The sequence below is a fragment of the Falco biarmicus genome, chromosome 6 (genome assembly GCF_023638135.1).
Source record: "Falco biarmicus isolate bFalBia1 chromosome 6, bFalBia1.pri, whole genome shotgun sequence".
NCBI lineage: Eukaryota > Metazoa > Chordata > Aves > Falconiformes > Falconidae > Falco > Falco biarmicus.
Genome location: NC_079293.1, coordinates 25,175,270 through 25,192,324, shown reverse-complemented (window position 1 = coordinate 25,192,324; position 17,055 = coordinate 25,175,270). Strand labels below are relative to the sequence as shown.

The window sequence follows — 17,055 nt, the reverse complement described above, 5'->3', positions numbered from 1 at the left end:
TACTGATGTTTTTTTTAACTGAAACTGTTGACCTCTCAAAGTGTTATTTGGTACAGGTCCAGCAACCCCACCCTACCTGGTCCAAGTAGTTTACATTTAAAGTTTTGCATGAAGACATGTCCAGACACAGCTATTCGAGCTGCAGCAAGGCTGGACCAAGCAGTTCCTATCCAGCCCACCCTTTGCTGCTCATTTCTTCTGGTGCCAAAGGGTAGCTGTCACAGTTCTGTGGGCTTTACTGTTTGCCTAAGAGGTTTCCAAGGAGAGTGAGAGATGATCCTACTTAAAAAAACCTTGAGCTAAAGACTGTGGACTGAAGTTGAGAAAGGAGCAAAATCTGAATTATAGCCAGAGCTGATGATTCTGTCACAATGAGCACTTGCCAAAATTTGGAGATGTTGCTGTGTCAGTGTACCTTCTGAAGAAATAGTGTAGGACAATACCATCTGTCCAGGATCTGTAAAGTTCTTTACTGATTTACTAAAGTCAGTATGATTAAGGTTTTATTGTCAAGTATTTATTTAAAGATGTATCTACTTGTGAGTATTCACAGTGCTGTGTGCTTATTTATTTCCTTATTTTTGTTTACTATGACTAGATAAAAGCGTGGACCAACACTTACCAGGGCTGATATATAACGTGGTGCTATTATAGCACAAATGCCTACTGTTCAGCACCTGCATAAGATCAGCCATGACAGGTGATGGTTTCAAATTTATGATGCATCATGTTGCCAATATGATTTCGGCTCCAAAAACATACAAACTCTACTTTAGTCTCCTTGTCTTTGCACATATAATTTTAAGTAAAGAGGGAAGAACTCTGGGCTCTTCTGACAATTTTATATCTTACTGCATCATATAATGTGGATTATATACAGCAGAGACAGCTGAAAAGTACAGTTTCCCTGCAGACTCGGCCCTGACAGATTTGCAGTCTGCTGAATCCTGCAGAGAATTGAGGATATGCATTACAATGCGTTGTCTCCTGCAGGATGCCGTGAACTTCCAAGTTGTTTTCACTGTGTAATTGCTACAGTTTTTAAAGTCAGGTAATAGCAGTGGAAGACTAAGTGATAGATACAAAAAATACAATTTGTGAGAAGTGTTTTCACATTTAAAGTAATACACATAGTGAATCAGATCATTGTCTAGTTTGCTAATACATGGCACATGGTACTGTGAGGTAAAACTAGAGCAGAGCACTTGCCACATGTGGAGTGCTATTACTTAATTGAATGCATATCACGTGCCAAAAAAAGAAGACATAATATATATAAGGACAAAAGTGGAATAGGATGACGTTATGGAGAAAGGCAGAATGCTCTTTGCTTTGACATTGGATGATGAAGTGGCCACAATCCATATATTTCAACCCATGTCATTCACCTATTTCATGCCAGCAATGGTATTTATTAATTTATCCTCAGCATTTAAAAGATTAATATTATAACTTGCAAATAATATAGCCAGATGCAGAATTATGTGTTCACAATCAGTGGTGGGTTTATCACAACACTGCACTAAGGAAACCATGGCCTGAAGGTTTAAAACCAAAATTAGTAGTGAAATAAGAAATTGTTAGTTACTGTGCTGGTGTCAGATATGTCAGGACAAAGCCAAGCAATGTTGTGAATTAAAAACCCTCCCCCAAAAACATTACCTAAGCTAATGCTTAGTAATTTGATATTTGCTCTTTAATGATCTCAGATTTAAGCAAATACAAGGCTTGCCACAGTCATTTATTTCCCTGTTTATGTTTATCCTCAGGAAAGTATAAGCTGATGTATTATGCAAATAGTATCATCTTCGGTAAGCCCACCAGCTTCCTTCATCCGTGCTGCCTTGTCTCTGCATTCCCATTTTGACACCTTCATTTTGAATATCCCTCTAATCCTTTATCTATTGATTTATAGCAGTCTCATCAAGAAAATACTTCCTTACAGCTCATTTCTTTTCTGTTGGCTGTAAGGTGTTGGTAAAAAGCAACCTCTTCCTGAGGCAGCTTTTGACTTGCTGTACTTGGGTTCATGGCTGGCTCTTGGCATGAGTAAAAGACTTGCTCTTGCATGCGCTCAGTGCTGTGAGAGAAAAACAGGTTTTAAATAACCTCACTTTCATAAGAATCTGAGCCAAACTGTCCCTGTTATGTGCAGTGACCAAGCCAAGAAAATGTCCATATAATGTAAAGAAACAGGTGCGTTAAAGGGGCAAAAGTAGTAGTGATGACTAGAGCGCACTCCCAGAAAAAAAAATATTTAAACTGAATGTGAAGAAGCAAAAGCATGCCAGACTCCTTTGAAGATGCAGAGTGTGATTGCTCTAAGCTATTAACCTGTGCCGTGGCACACATGCAAGCAAAGCAAAATGAGGGATTCATTCACCACTTCCCACCGGCAGGCAGGTGTTCAGCCATCCCCAGGGAAGCAGGGCTCCAGCACGTGTAACGGTAACTTAGGAAGACAAAATGCTGTAACTCTGAACATCCCCTCCCTTCCTTCTTCTTCCCTCAGTTTTATAGAGTTTAGCATGATGTCATATGGTGTGGAATGTCCCTTTGGTTAGTTGGGGTCCCCTCAACTTCTTGCGCACCCCCAGCCTACTCGCTGGTGGGGTGGGGTGAGGAGCAGCAAAGGCCTTGGCGCTGTTCAAGCGCTGCTCAGCAGTAATGAACACATCCCTGTGTTATCAACAGTGTTTCCAGCACAACCCCAAAACATAGCCCAGTACCAGCTGATATGAAGAAAATTAACTACCCCAGGCAAAACCAGCATGGTCTCTACCCTTTATTCCATACCATTTATATCATGCTTGGGTCCCATACTATCCAATACATCCTCATTACCCACCACCACCACCCTTCCCATCCTTTAATATCATACACAGGTAGTCTATGGACCACCCCAGTGAAATGTCTGTTAAAATGTCCATAAATGTCTCCAAATTGTCCCCACAATGTCCACTGAGTTTATTTAGTCCATGACTTTGGTCTCCATTTGTTATGGTGGTCACTCAGTACAAAACAAGTGGTATGTTTCTTGGAGTTTCTGGGCACCAAAGCCAGCTCAGGTCAGGTCTCTGCTGCACTTGCACTGGTTCTTGTAAGTCTTGTCCTCCATTGGTTCAGGTGGTTCCCGCTAGTTATTTCTATAACGTTCAACTCAAATCACAGCTTACAACAATTTAAAGATACTTCCATTGCAATGTCCACCCATGGTCCCTTTGGACCAGCCCGTAGGGTTTAACATTGCAGTGAACTCCTCCGCTTGCTCCTGCTCCAGCTTGGACTTATCCACAGACTGCAGTCCCTTAGGGGTGTGCCTGCTCCAACTGGAGCCTTAGCTATGAGCCATAGTCTCTTCAGGGGTATACCTGCTGTCGCATAGACTTACCCACAGCCACAGTAGCTTTGAGGTTCACCTGTTCCAGCATGGCCTTCTCCATGGGCCATAATGCCTTTAGAGATGTACCTGCTCCATCAAGGCCTTAGCCATGGCTGCAGTCCCTCCAGGGGTGTGTGTACCTGCTCTGTTGTGGGCTTATCCATGGCCACATGCTTTGAGGTGCTCCAGCATTACTTCACGCACAGCCATTGATGCTTCAAGGTGTACCTGCTGCAGCATGGACTTACTCTTGGGCCACATTCCCTTCAGAGGCATACCTGCTGTGGCACAGACGTAACCATGGCCACAGATGCTTTGAGATGTACCTGTTCTGGCATGGACTTATTGATGGCTACAAATGCTTCAGGGTGTCCTGCTCCTGCATGGACTCATCCACAGGTCACACAATCCCTTTGACTTGAGTTCACACTGGAGTTCCAGCCTGTCCAGTACAGCAGCACAGAAACAGCAGCGATGCCCTGTCCGTGTGCCAGCCCAGTGCATCCCCATTACTGTTATCAAAACGCTGCCAGGCACATCAGAGTAAGATGATAAGCAGTGCAGCGGTACAGCAAGCAGCGAAAGCAAGAAGCAGCCACTAATGAGCACTAGACTATAACGCACAGAAAGGCAAGCAAGCCCCATGGCGAGCACAGGAGCCTGCCAATTAATAGCCAAGCAGCAATAACAGCCATAAATTTGATCTAGCACATTCCAATCAAACCTGTCATTGTCTTGGACCCTTCTAGCCTCAAGCTGGGCACCAAAAAGGACTGTCATGGTTTAACCCTGGTCAGCCACTAAGCCCCACGCAGCTGCTCACTCACTGTCTTTCAGAGGGATGGAGGAGAGAAGCAGAAGAGTAAAAGGGAGAAAACTTTATCTCAAAGATAAAGGCAGTTTAATAGGTAAAGCAAAAGCCACACACACAAGCAAAGCAAAACAAGGAATTCATTCTCCACTTCCCACCGGCAGGCAGGTGTTCAGCCATCCCCAGGGAAGCAGGGCTGCATCATGCAGAATGGTGACTTGGGAAGACAAACGCCATCACTCCAAATGTGTGTGTCCTGTCCCTGTCCCCCCTCCCCCCCTTCTTCTTCCCCCAGCTTTATATGCTGAGTGTGATGTCATATGGTCTGGGATATCCCTTGGGTCAGCTGGGGTCGGCTGTCCCAGCTGTGTCCCCTCACAGCTCCTTGTGCACCCCCAGCCTGCTCACTGGTGGGATGGTGTAAGAAGCAGCAAAGGCCTTGGCTCTGTGTAAGTGCTGCTCAGCGGTAATGAAAACATCTCTGAATTGTCAACACCATTTCCAGCATAAATGCAAACATAGCCCCAGACCAGCTACTATGAAGAAAATTAACTCTACCCCAGCCAAAACCTTGACTTCCCACCTCTCATCCTTGGTTGCCTATCCGTACTGCTCTGTGAAGTCCAGGCAAGAGCTTTTCATTTAAGTACCTCTCTGTAAATTCCCTAATGCAATTTCAGGAAGTGGGAAAAATCATACAGTAGTGTTAAGACAGTATAAATAGTAGTGCTTGCATCATTCTTCTTTCTATAGAAGCAAGCACTGATTTATTCTTATGATTGTTTGCTTATTTGAAGAAGATCATAATAAAGATAATAAAATAGTAAAAAATCAGGACTTCTGATTTAAGCGGCCCTCACTCCAGAAGCTTCTGGAAAGCAGATGCAAATGCCCATTAACCATATACACAACAGAAAAGGCTGGACCTAAATTATTTATGTGGTGTGATCAGTGGGAGGGGGATAAGCACAGTACACACAACAGTTGCTGCTGTAGGATAGCGGTAAGCTTGTCACTAGCCCTGGTGTGAAGAAATACTACATGGGGGGGTGGGGGGGTGGGTGGTGCAGGCGAGCCTGTGCATGAGGGTCGAGGACGATATATTTATTGCGAATGTTTATAATTTCTCTGATAATAGATTGTCATGTAGAGTGCAGAGAACAAAGAGCAACTCTCACCTTGCCTTCCCTTGAATATCAAGTCACCTTATCCTGTGATGTACAAGGCAAGGTAATTGCATCTCAAATGCGTGGTGCATTTTTGTTCAGAAGGTTAGCACAAAATTGATTTATGAAACAATTTTCCCTGTTTATGTCAGAGAGGCCATTTTCTGGTGAATAATTAGATATGGGTTTCTCTTGTATGGTGACATGCACTTCTGTGAAGCTATGTACAGTTGCTGCTTTTCATTACATAAAGCTCAGAGGGAATCCTGTCTAGTTGCTTCTGAGAAATATTTTCCTATGACATCATTTTAAAGATTGATTCTAGTTGATTTTGGAAGAATAATTTTTTTAATTGTGTTTACTTGTGCTCACTGTGGGTCTGGTGCTGGTCTGGAAGTTACTTCCCTTTTTTCATCTCTAAATCAATTCCTTGTTAATCCAAGATCAATGCATATGAGAATACCTGTACTGCATAATTGCATTTGACATGGAAAAAAATTGTCTTCCTGGTCCTCAAACTACCACCTGGGCTTTTGGTTTCGTAGCGGACAGCTCAGGGCAAAAATATTTTCCTGACCTAGTGCCTTTATTTTATCACAGTCATCTATCAGAGCTAGCCAAGGTTTATGCATGCTGATAGGGTGGTGGGGGTTTTTTTTCATCCTTTTACATAGATTTTCAGGTCATTTTTCAAACTTTGGTGCCTAAAGTTATGTACATAAATTATTACCTTTTTTTTTCCTGCGTATCCATTTTAATCACGTAAATACTGGATTACATTCAGATTTCCAGTAGATTTAATCTCCTAAATTTGAAATAGTGCTGTGCCTTTTATTAGATATTGCATTGAACTGAAATTTCTTAGGAAGTTATAGGGTTTCCAATGAGTTTCCTTAAAATATAATTCAAATCTCACCAAGTTTATACAAGAAAAGCTGAGCATTAAATGAACTATTTACTTTTTATAGCTGTATATTTAATCTGGGAATACAACAGGCAAAAACTTATAGAATACATTTGGGATGTTATTGGCATATTAACGTCAAAATCTTAAAAAATAATGTATTTATGAATTTGTTAGATTAACTGGATCTCTTTTAAATGTACTATATAAGAAAAGAGTTATAATTCACTGAATAAGCTGATGCCTAGAAAAATCAGACCCCATGTTTAAGAAACTGTGGTGTTTCTACAAATCCAGGATTGTTGCTTCAAATAGGTTTCTTTTAAATTTGTAGATATTTTAACTTTACTTCCTCACTTCCTTAGTGTAGACTGAAAATGGTTTTTTTGTGGGTTTTTTTCAGGGAAAAATATATTCCATTCCCAATTAAATTTCAACTCTAATTTCAGAGTTTGGCTTTCATATTACTAGAAGTAATCTTGACAGTGCTTTAACACAACTGAAAGTCATTATAGCTGCGGTGATTTGTTTACTCTTTGTCGGGACAGCAATGAAAGCACTTTTTTCTTCCTCCTTAAATGTTCTAAGTGCACTCTCTTTTTCTTTCCCTAAATACTTGTAAATAAAGGCCATGCCTTTAACACTTGAAGAACTTTGAAAGAGGAAGAGGAGATTTTGTTCCAGAATATTTTGAATAGTAAAACCACAATTTCTTTTCAGCTGGTCTTACAGTTATGCAGTTTCTCTGATAAAAGCACTGTACACATCTGGTTAAATGCCTAGAATTATATTTCTCCATTGTTGTTGTCTATTAGGCAGAATCTTCTACTGGAATTATGAAAGACAGCTTTTCCAAACATGTGGAGAGGAGGAAAATATAGAGGGTCTGACAAGTACACGGAATATTAACAGAAAATTCTGCTATTGATAGGAGGGCTTCTGTAAACCCAGAGCAACGCAGAGTCAGCTCTGTAACAGGATGGGCAGTTCAAAACTCTGCAGGCAGGTATTTCTGACAAGGCGGTCCAGAATTTAAACTTCTGTGACCTTCTACCAAACCTTAGATAACAAAGGCAGACTAGAAATAGTACTAGCTGCGGTCATAAAAATCATCCACCCAGACTGAAATCTTCCTTAAAATAGAAGTTACAGCCTTCTTGGGAGGATCATTCCTAAAGATTAACAGAGCATTCACTACTTGTGGGGAAAAAAAATGGGCCTAAAATTGGAAGGCGTCATTTTATAGAGCAGACATGGCAGGACAGAGACAGGGAGTCGTGGAGAGGGGAAGCGAGGCCACCCCCAGCATCTCAGAGGAAGCAATTAGAATGAACTCCATGTGCGGGGAAAAAAATCACCCTGTTGACACGAACATCACTGAGAGACCGGCAGGTCCCTGCACTGGCTGGCTCTGGTGAGTGGAGGCTAGACAGACACAGAACTCTGATTGTATTGATCTAGGTAATAAAAAATTTAAAAAGAATAAGAAAAAGGTCTTTTTTTTTTTTTTTTGTAGGAGCAGGAATGAGCTAGGAAACTGATTGCAGAATAGGCTGGTAACTTATTGATCACTGTTCAGGGCAGCTGGAAGTGGAATAAAAGATATAGGGAGGGGAAGGCCAGCAGCCACCCCACAAACAAGTAGATGAACTCTGGCTGGTATATGGGTGTATGGGAAAACTGCGATCCAGACACATCAGCTCTTGATCAAGTTATGTGGCAGATATTTAAAAGAGAATCAGAGATGGGAGACTTACCGGTTTATGAAATTTGTAGCTACACAAATTCCAAGACAGTGTTTCATCACAAGTTTCTCCTCACTCTGTCTAAAGTGGTTGGCCAGCCATTGTCCACTGCAATATTTTACACCCATGTTGACATAAAAAACCATTTTGATAAGTAGATGGCTGAGATCAATAGATTTGTGGTGTCATTAACAGACATGCATTATAGCATACAGAGAACCGATTATTTATTCATACATAGAATAGTTCCCAATGGACTAGACGTTTTACAACCTACATGTAAAATAGGCTCAGTGAGATCAAAATGTAAATGTTATAACTCATGTAGAAAGGTTTGGAGAGTGGAGAAAGTGTAACTTTCTCATATATTTGCTCATTAGAAAGTCTAGTCCATAACACATGAAATACCAACAATGCCATATTCTCAGTTTCTGATAGGCATGATAGCAGACTGAGTTCAGCAAAGAGTATGGAAGGAGTGGATTGCTCTAGAGAATGTTCTAGATGCTGTTGTGTCCTAGCTTACTCTGCTGAAGGATACCGAGTAGAATATCTGCTCCACTCCATTACACTCGTTAACACTGCATGCTACAACCAGCATGCACTTCTGATGTTGTTCAGAAATTTACACAGAAAATGGCCCTAATTTGCTAACCTACTAACATGCGGTATTGTTCACACACCAGGAACATCCTACATGCTACTTAGCTAAATTGCTGCTTCTGCTTTTTCATTCCTAAATAACAGCAGTCCAGCGAATGACAACTCGTACAACCAATGTGTAAGTGACTTGATTTAATATTCCTAAAATGTAACACCACTTCACATATGACTTAAAATACAGTGAAAATATAGTTGTGTTTTCATATACATGAAAACAAATTTCAGCTTTGCAAGTACTTTGGGCCTGCCATAGAAACGCTATAAGAGAAGAGGTGACCACCTATTAATTATTTTAGACGGGTGATGACATATAATATTGCAAAATAGGAGTAACCCATCTTTTAAGAATCTGAGCAGAAATTATTTTCAGTTGTCTGCAACTCCATAAATATATAAGAAAAATCTTGACATTAAACATTGGTGATGAATCATGATTTCTTTATCTTTAATGCTTTAAGTTTCATAGATCACGGTATGTATGAACTCTTCACAGGCTTTCATACCATGATTATTGCTGTGGACTTTTTCTATTTTGTTTTTGCTCGTTTATCCCTGAAAATCTATAAAGATGTCAATGTAATGTCATGACTCATCACACACCTCCTTTACACACACATATTTGCTTAAAAATATGTCTGCTAGGAGCACCTGAAATATTGCTATATTCTGAAAATAAAACTTCTTCCTATTTATTTGAGTGCAGAACATCATTCTTTGGTTAACCTGCAGCTTGTTTCTACATATGTATTCATATGAACCATGGTTACTTGACTGTAGCAATGAAAGTTATCTGTATACCTGAGTAAGTTTATGGCCTGAGTTAAGTGTTTCTTTTTTCTTTTTCCTGCAGGGAATAGAATTCTTAACATAGGTCACAGAAAACTTTACAAAAGTTTTATACAAAGTTTCGTATATGAAAGACTGAATGAAGGAAAGCACTCGGCATTATTTTTCCCCCTCCAATCTTCTAACTTAAATCTAGATTTATCTGCATATAAATATACAGAACATTTTCTGTAATTGCTCTCCTAGCACAGCAGATGACTTGTCAGTAGATAATAATATACTTTACACTTAATTAATTCTTGCATATGTACTATTAGAAAGCATTTTACAAATAAGACCATACAGTAATGACCACTTTACAGCTAGAGAGAGAAGAGAGATATTAATCGATTTGTTAAGAGCTAAGCAAAGGATAAAAGCAGGATCAAATATAGAACACTAGGATAAAATTCTTATGTGCTTTATTTCAACAAGAAGTTTGCTGTTCATTTCTATGGAGCAATGATTTTATCCCAAGTGCCCTACCTTCTTATCTATAGGACAGCGTAGCCTAGCACTCATTGCATTTACCTGCACTTGAGATAATTGACCCCAGCCAGCCACTAAGCCCAACAGAGGGTGTTCACTCTTAATATAGTATTTTTATTTTAATTTTTGTCTTTGTATGGACTGCTGTGCTCGTGCATGAGGTCCCTTTCACTTCAACTACCTGCAATTAGAAATTTAAATATAAACTAGTTCTCTGAGCCTCTTTTGTTGCTAGTGAAGAAAAGATCTGCAACTCCAGAATATGCTTCATTCCACCTATCTGAAGACAAAGATGAATTATCAGTGTAAGCTGGTCCTGCTGTCAGAAGAAGCTGTTCTGGAGTTTTCCCCCTTCTTCATGTATTCATTGCAAAGCGTGAGATGCAGCGTGTGGTGAGTGCATCTGAGTTGAAACTAACCGGGGAGAAAAGTGGCTAGTTTTCAGCCAGTTCAGGTCTCTGGAATGATTTACCACACAGTTGTACAGATGTTGGTATCAGCACAAGAGACAAACCTATGCAGGGCTGGGAAGAAGGGGCTGTGAGTAAAAGCAGTGCAAGACTGCTTTCTTTGCTGGGTAGCACCAGGTTACAGGATCTACCAAACTCTAGTCTTATCCACCTGTGCTGGTTTTGGCTGGGACAGAGTTATTTTTCTTTGCAGTATGGGGCTGTGTTTTGGATTTGTGCTGGAAACAGTGTTGATAACCCAGGGATGCGTTTGTTACTGCTGAGCAGGCTTGCACAGAGCCAAGGACTTTGCTGCTTCTTACATCACCCCACTGCCAGCGGGCTGAGGTAGCCACAACAAATTGGGCGACACAGCTGGGACAGCTGACCCCAACTGACCCAAGGGATATCCCAATACCATATGACGTCATGCTCAGCATATAGATCTGGGGGAAGAAGAATGAAAGGGGGAGGTAGCGTCATTTGGAGTGATGGCGTTTGTCTTCCCAAGTAACTGTTGTTACATGTGCCAGAGCCCTGCTTCCCTGGGGATGGCTGAACACCTGCCTGCAGATGGGAAGTGGTGAATGAATTCCTTGTTTTGCTTTGCTTGTGTGTGTGGCTTTTGCTTTACTTATTAAACTGCCTTTATCTCAACCCAGGAGTTTTCTCACTTTTACTCTTCTGCTTCTCTCCCACCAAAGGGGAGCGAGTGAGCAGCCACGTGGGGCTGAGCTGCCGGCCAGGGTTAAACCACGACACCACCCAGCATATCAGGCAAGGTTAGTCTCACCTAGAGTTTATGGGCAATCAGTGCTAACTGGCATTAACCTTATCTGCTGAAGTTTAGTGTGATATCAGTACAATGAGGCCTTTTTCAACTCTGCCTCCATGAAGGGATTTGAGATGGTTAAATAATGATCAGATAAATACTGTTACTGGAAGTGGAAACGCTGAGTCCTCTGTTTATTTGTAACATCTTACATGCGAAGAGTTTGTTAGCTTCTAGACATTCTAATTATTAAAATTTTAAGAAATATAAAATTGAAAAAGACTGAACAGTTTCCCTCCATTCTCTGATTTTATATTTGATCTAGTTAGAATTCTCTTAGATACTTATTTATTTTAGTGAGAAGGCAAGCCCAAAAGGATTAAACCTTGCCTGCAGCTTTGTTTTTGAGCAAAAGTCAATTATGGCTGGCTAAATATCCCTGAGGTAAACATGTGTGAGGTTGATAATGTGGTTAGAATAGCAACAGCAGTTGTAAAGGAGACACTGGTGTTGATGGAGTTAACATATTCCATATTGCTATTGTGCAAAATATTACAGACACTTCCAGTCGGGGAGCATCAATCAATTTTTGTTAACTTTCAGTATGTTTTCTTCCTGATGGAGCTAATATTACATCTAAATATTATGTGTGCTGCATCTGTAAATTTCATTCCATTTGCTTAAGGAATCCTTCTGTATGAAAGATGTGATTTAAAAAACTACATTATTTACATGGTGCCATTGGATTGATTGTAGAATGGGTCAAATCCTGCTATCCTTAATGAGGAAAATATTGACTAATGACTTAAGTAAATATTATCTGAATTCAATGAATGTTTAAGTCTCTTGTATTAAGTATTCAGAGGAGCAGAACCTGGTTCATAGCTTTTCCTCTTATGAGTGCACTTAACCAGCCCTGCTCACACTTACTATTTCCTTCTATATTTTGCCAATCAAAATTATGCAGCTTCAACAGATAATGCTACAAACATCATATATCACAACATTATGCAACCCCATAGCAGAATTCACCGTGGCAACTGCAAGTTTCTCACATTTAGAGAAAAGAACTGGAATTATGTTCCTACAGGCTGGCTGAGTGCTTTAACCACTGACATTGGATGAAGGGAGGCAGAAGCTGCAGTACAACTGTCTTTCAACTATTTTGGAGAAAAGGCTGATTTTACTGCAGGAGAAGGTAAAGGGACTGTGACATGTAGAGAAAGAATAGCATTCCTTCACCATAGAGAGCAGTGGGTCTTAGCACACCTCTGCATCAGCTAGCTTGAAGTGACTCCTGACTAGGACATTAACACAAAAAATGCCAGCGGGAGGTCGCAGGCTCTTTCAATGCATTTTTTAGGAGCCTAATGCCAAACGTTGGTCTATGACTTTCCATGAGTGGTAGGGCATCTAACGCCTTTGCCCCTCTAGTCTTCTCAGTGTATTTTGTCGCCCGATCTATAAAATGGAAATAATTTTATCTCTCGGGATGCTGGGAATAGAAGATTGCAAGACACTCAACTATTGAGGTGATCTATGGTGGTGGTTTGACCCTGGCTTGATGCGAGGTGCCCACCAAAGCCGCTCTGTCACTCCGCTCCTCAACCAGACAGGGGAGAGAAAATATAACAAAAGCTCGTGGGCTGAGATAAGGACAGGGAGATCACTCAGCAGTTACAGTCACAGGCAAAACAGACTTGACTTGTGGAAAATTAGTTTAACTTATTACCATTTAAATCAGAAAAAACACCTTCCCCTCACCTTTCCCTTCTTCCTGGTCTTAACTTAATTCCCTATTTCTCTACCTCCTCCCCCTGAGCAGCACGGGGGATGAGGAATGGAGGTTATGGTCAGTTCATCACATGTCTCTGCCGCTCCTTCCTCCTCACGCTCTTCCTCTGCCCCAGTGTGGGGTCCCTCCCATGGTAGACAGTCCTCTATGAACTTCTCCAACATGAGTCCTTCCCACAGGCTGCAGTTCTTCATACAGTGCTCTAGCGTGTGTCCCCTCCACAGGGCGCAGACCTTGAGGAGCAGATTGCTCCACCGTGGGTCCTCCGTGGGATCACAAGCCCTGCCAGCAAACCTGCTCCAGCCCAGGTATCCCTCAGGTCACAGCCTCCTTTGGGCATCCACCTGCTCCGGTGTGGGGTTCTCCATGGGCTGCAGGTGGGTATCTGCTCCACTGTGGGCCTCCATGGCTACAGGGACACAGCCTGCCTCACCATGGTCTTCACCACAGGCTGCAGGGGAATCTCTGCTCTGGCACCTGAAGTCCCCCTGCCCCTCCTTCTTCACTGACCTGGGTGTCTGCAGAGTTGCTGCTCTCACACAGTCTCACTCCCCTGTCTCAGGGGTGCAGATTTCCTACACATACCCCCACCCCACCCCCCACCCCCCAATATGCTATCCCAGAGGCACTACCATCATCACTGATGGGTGCTTCCTTGGCCAGCAGCAGGTCTGTCTCAGAGCCGGCTGGCATTGGCTCTCTTGGATGTGGGGGAAGCTTCTGGCATCTTCTCACAAAAGCCACCCCTGTAGCCCCCTCCCCTTACCAAAACCTTGCCGTGCAAACCCACTACAGCCGTGGTTAAAATAACCAAACATTGACAGATAGAAAAAAGGTGAAGAAGTAACTTGAATGTATTATACCCATTTTGTTGAAATGGCTAGCCAAGAAAAGAACCAGTGAAACTAACAGGGATAGGTAATTTTACAACAGGTACTGTTTTTATTTCTTAGCAATCTATGAAATACCATTATACAGGATATAACCTGATTGCCATAGGTTGAATTAATCCTTTCCCACTGTCTTCTTAAGGTATTTTGCATTTATTTACTAGACTGTTGTGTGTTCTAGGTGGTCGTTTTCCTGGATGTTCCATTTGCTGTCCTCTTCCCTCTGCTCTTCCAGAAAGGTTACGGTAAACAAAAAGGAAATCAGTGACTGATATGACAAGGTATTTGGCCACATGTGTTGATCTCACAGTATATGAAAAATAGTATGCTTCCTCTCAATTGTGGTCTAACTGCCTAACAGCCTGAGTTACTCATTCAAAAATAAAATGCAAAATAGCAACAAAAATTTAAAGGCATAAATCTTTTAAGTTGTTCAGGTGCAAAATGTCTGCAAAATTATTTCAATGAGAAGTAGGAACTAAAGTGCTTTTGAGGATTGAGGCTATAGAGTTTCATTTTCTACTGAATTATGCTATTGTACTTCTATTTGCATTAGTATATTTTACCTATTTAACGGACTACAAAGTCCAATTTATCAATTTTCCTCTAAGCTGGCGTTATTCATGTTATGGTGGAATATATTTATACCTATTGATTTAATGCTGTTTCTGTTCCACGACCAAAACACAGTAAGCATGGGGCAATGAATATCAAAGTACTCTCAATTACAGAGACCTCCTGTGAAGAGCTGAAATCCCCATCAATGGAAGGAAGTTGAATGTGTTGAACTCCAACGTAAATTATAAAGATAGAATAAAACAATCTTAGAGCATTATGAAAGATTTCATTTGGAGAATAAGGATGCAAAATCAAGAACACAAATATTGGAAAATGCCAGAAGTCTTTGCAATCTTACTATGACCCCTTTCAATGTATGTCATGTGAAAGTGTCTTTAATTACAAGTTCTCATATAATTTTTGTCACAGTCCCTGACTAATTTAACACCCTGAATGGGTGATACCCCCAAAATGAGTAGTAATTAGGTATTTACTTTAGTTTTCTTTGTTTGAGATGTGGGACTCCCTTATGTTTCCCTTGCAAGATTAAAACTTAATCCTGAATGTAGAAATACTGACCTTGTCAGCATAGAAATACTTCCTATCGTACTCTTGCCTAGTGTCATAGTGCTCCTTAGCTATTTATTAATTTAACTTCAATGTGTTCTTGTGTTAAAAGATGCCATTTTCCCTGTTTTAGAGATGGAAGAACAAGATTCTCAAACGCACTTAAAACAAGGTAAGAGGCAGGGTTTTTTCATAATTTATATTCACAATTTGTTTTCATAATTTGTGTGATCTGGTAGCAAAGGCTGCATGGACTATGAGGAGTAACACTGAGTTCTTACCTTATCTATAAAACAGATTCCACAGACCACGTGGGGGCCATAAAACGAGGAGCACGCAATCACCTAGGAGATTTCTGATTTAAGGGACCTCTGTAATGGTGCGCTGACATTCTGACACATAAACACCATAGCAGAAGTAAAGGTAAAATTTAACTCTTCGAGGTAATGCATGCAAAATTATGTTTCTTTCTTTGCAGTCCCTTGTCATGCTCATTACACGGATCTTGGCTTCTGCAGTGAGTGATGTGAATGGGGATCTGATTCGTCCCACAGCCCTCTGAACTGATAGAGGGCTGGCACTGGATGAAGTGGAGGTGTCACTGGTGGGCAAAAAGTATTAAAACTTTCTTTACATGAAATTCTTTATAATTCTTTGTAGTATACCAATGTAATATGTGATTTGTAACATTTTTGTGTAAAAAATGTCTGTAAAAAAGCATAGTTCACGTGGAATTGTTTTATGCAAAGTAGGATAATGCTTGTAACTCTTCTATATGGGTTATTTCAGGCTGCCCTCGTCTTTCTTTAGCCGCTCTGTCCCCGACACTAAAATCAAAACCCAGGTGTCATCCCACATCAGCTCGGCCTAAAATATCATGTAACGGCCTTTCATGTGCTCACATTTTCATGATATGAAATACAATAGACTAAAAAGATCATACCTGGATTGTTGCATTAAGTATGTTCAATACAAATCTCTAAATAAAAAAGTCCATCAATGGAAAAGAATTCCAATATCTTGCCTTTTTCTTTGTTTACTCTAATTATGTAGGTTATAAAATTGAACCATTTTTGGTAAACCCCCTTTCTTGTCAGTGAAAATACTGCACCTTTCTCATTTGGGCAAGCATTTATTCAAGGTGTTCAAAGTGATTTGTGCGTAGTTTAACTCCTTTTGAGAAGTTAATGCTGAGATATGCTCATAACAGGTGTTGCAGATCTCATGTTATTTGATATTGATATAAAAACATATTGCATCTTCTGCCTTTATATGCTAGGAGGACTGATAGGAGCTGATAAATATGGAGATATTTAATGCAATTCCTTTAAAGGAATTTAAGCATTTATGTTAGAAGCACAAATGAAAGACTTTTGATTTTTGTGCAAATAAATGTAATAAGGATATCTTTTTTTTTACTTCCCCAAATGCCTGTGCTTCTAACATACCATAAGAGATGATCTGCTATTTTAACAACCTAGGGGGTTGCTTCTAGTAGCAGTTGCCCTTGGTGAAGAATATATTTGCAAAGGATCAGAATGACCTTGTACTTTTGAGCCAGATTGGTGCTATTAGTATGTGATTTTGCTGAGAAGCTCCTAAAGAGGCAGTTATATTGTCTGTTGCTGCAAGTGCAACAGCACTATAGGAATATAAAAACAGGCATTGCAAAAAAATAATGCAAGTGGTACTTGCAATATCACTGCATCAGAACTGCAGCGATTTTGACACTTTATTGATACCATAAGGTTTCAAACATGCAAGTAGGTTTTTTGTATTCTCTTTAATTCAAAATAGCAGCACATGTGTGAATGGTGAGCAACACTCATAGCAGGTGTTCCAGGTCTCCTCGAAGACACAAAGTATTGTTGTCCCTCCTTTTTTCAGTTTGTGGTCCCCTTAAATCACTGGTTTATAAGCTGTGGAGAAATACATAGGAAAATAAAGAAAAATTAAAGATCTCAATTTCATCCCTGAAATGTGGAACAGTTCTGGGAATCCTGAAGTTGTTAAGGGGCAGAGGATGTAATTTCTCACCC

The 17,055-nt window shown here is 40.6% G+C and overlaps 1 long non-coding RNA gene across 6 annotated transcripts; it reads left to right on the top strand.

Moving 5' to 3' along the window:
- The first annotated feature begins 3,523 nt into the window (after nucleotides 1–3,523).
- LOC130151853 (uncharacterized) lies at nucleotides 3,524–16,111 on the top strand. Of its 6 annotated transcripts, none has more exons than XR_008822751.1 (6): nucleotides 3,524–10,378; nucleotides 11,139–13,378; nucleotides 14,073–14,172; nucleotides 15,150–15,188; nucleotides 15,314–15,395; nucleotides 15,495–16,111. It is a non-coding gene; the product is annotated as an uncharacterized LOC130151853 (long non-coding RNA). The 6 variants fall into 6 exon arrangements; XR_008822749.1 differs by having other exon boundaries at nucleotides 3,524–11,216; nucleotides 12,297–13,378; XR_008822752.1 differs by having other exon boundaries at nucleotides 3,524–12,404; nucleotides 13,226–13,378.
- Nucleotides 16,112–17,055: the final 944 nt, after the last annotated feature.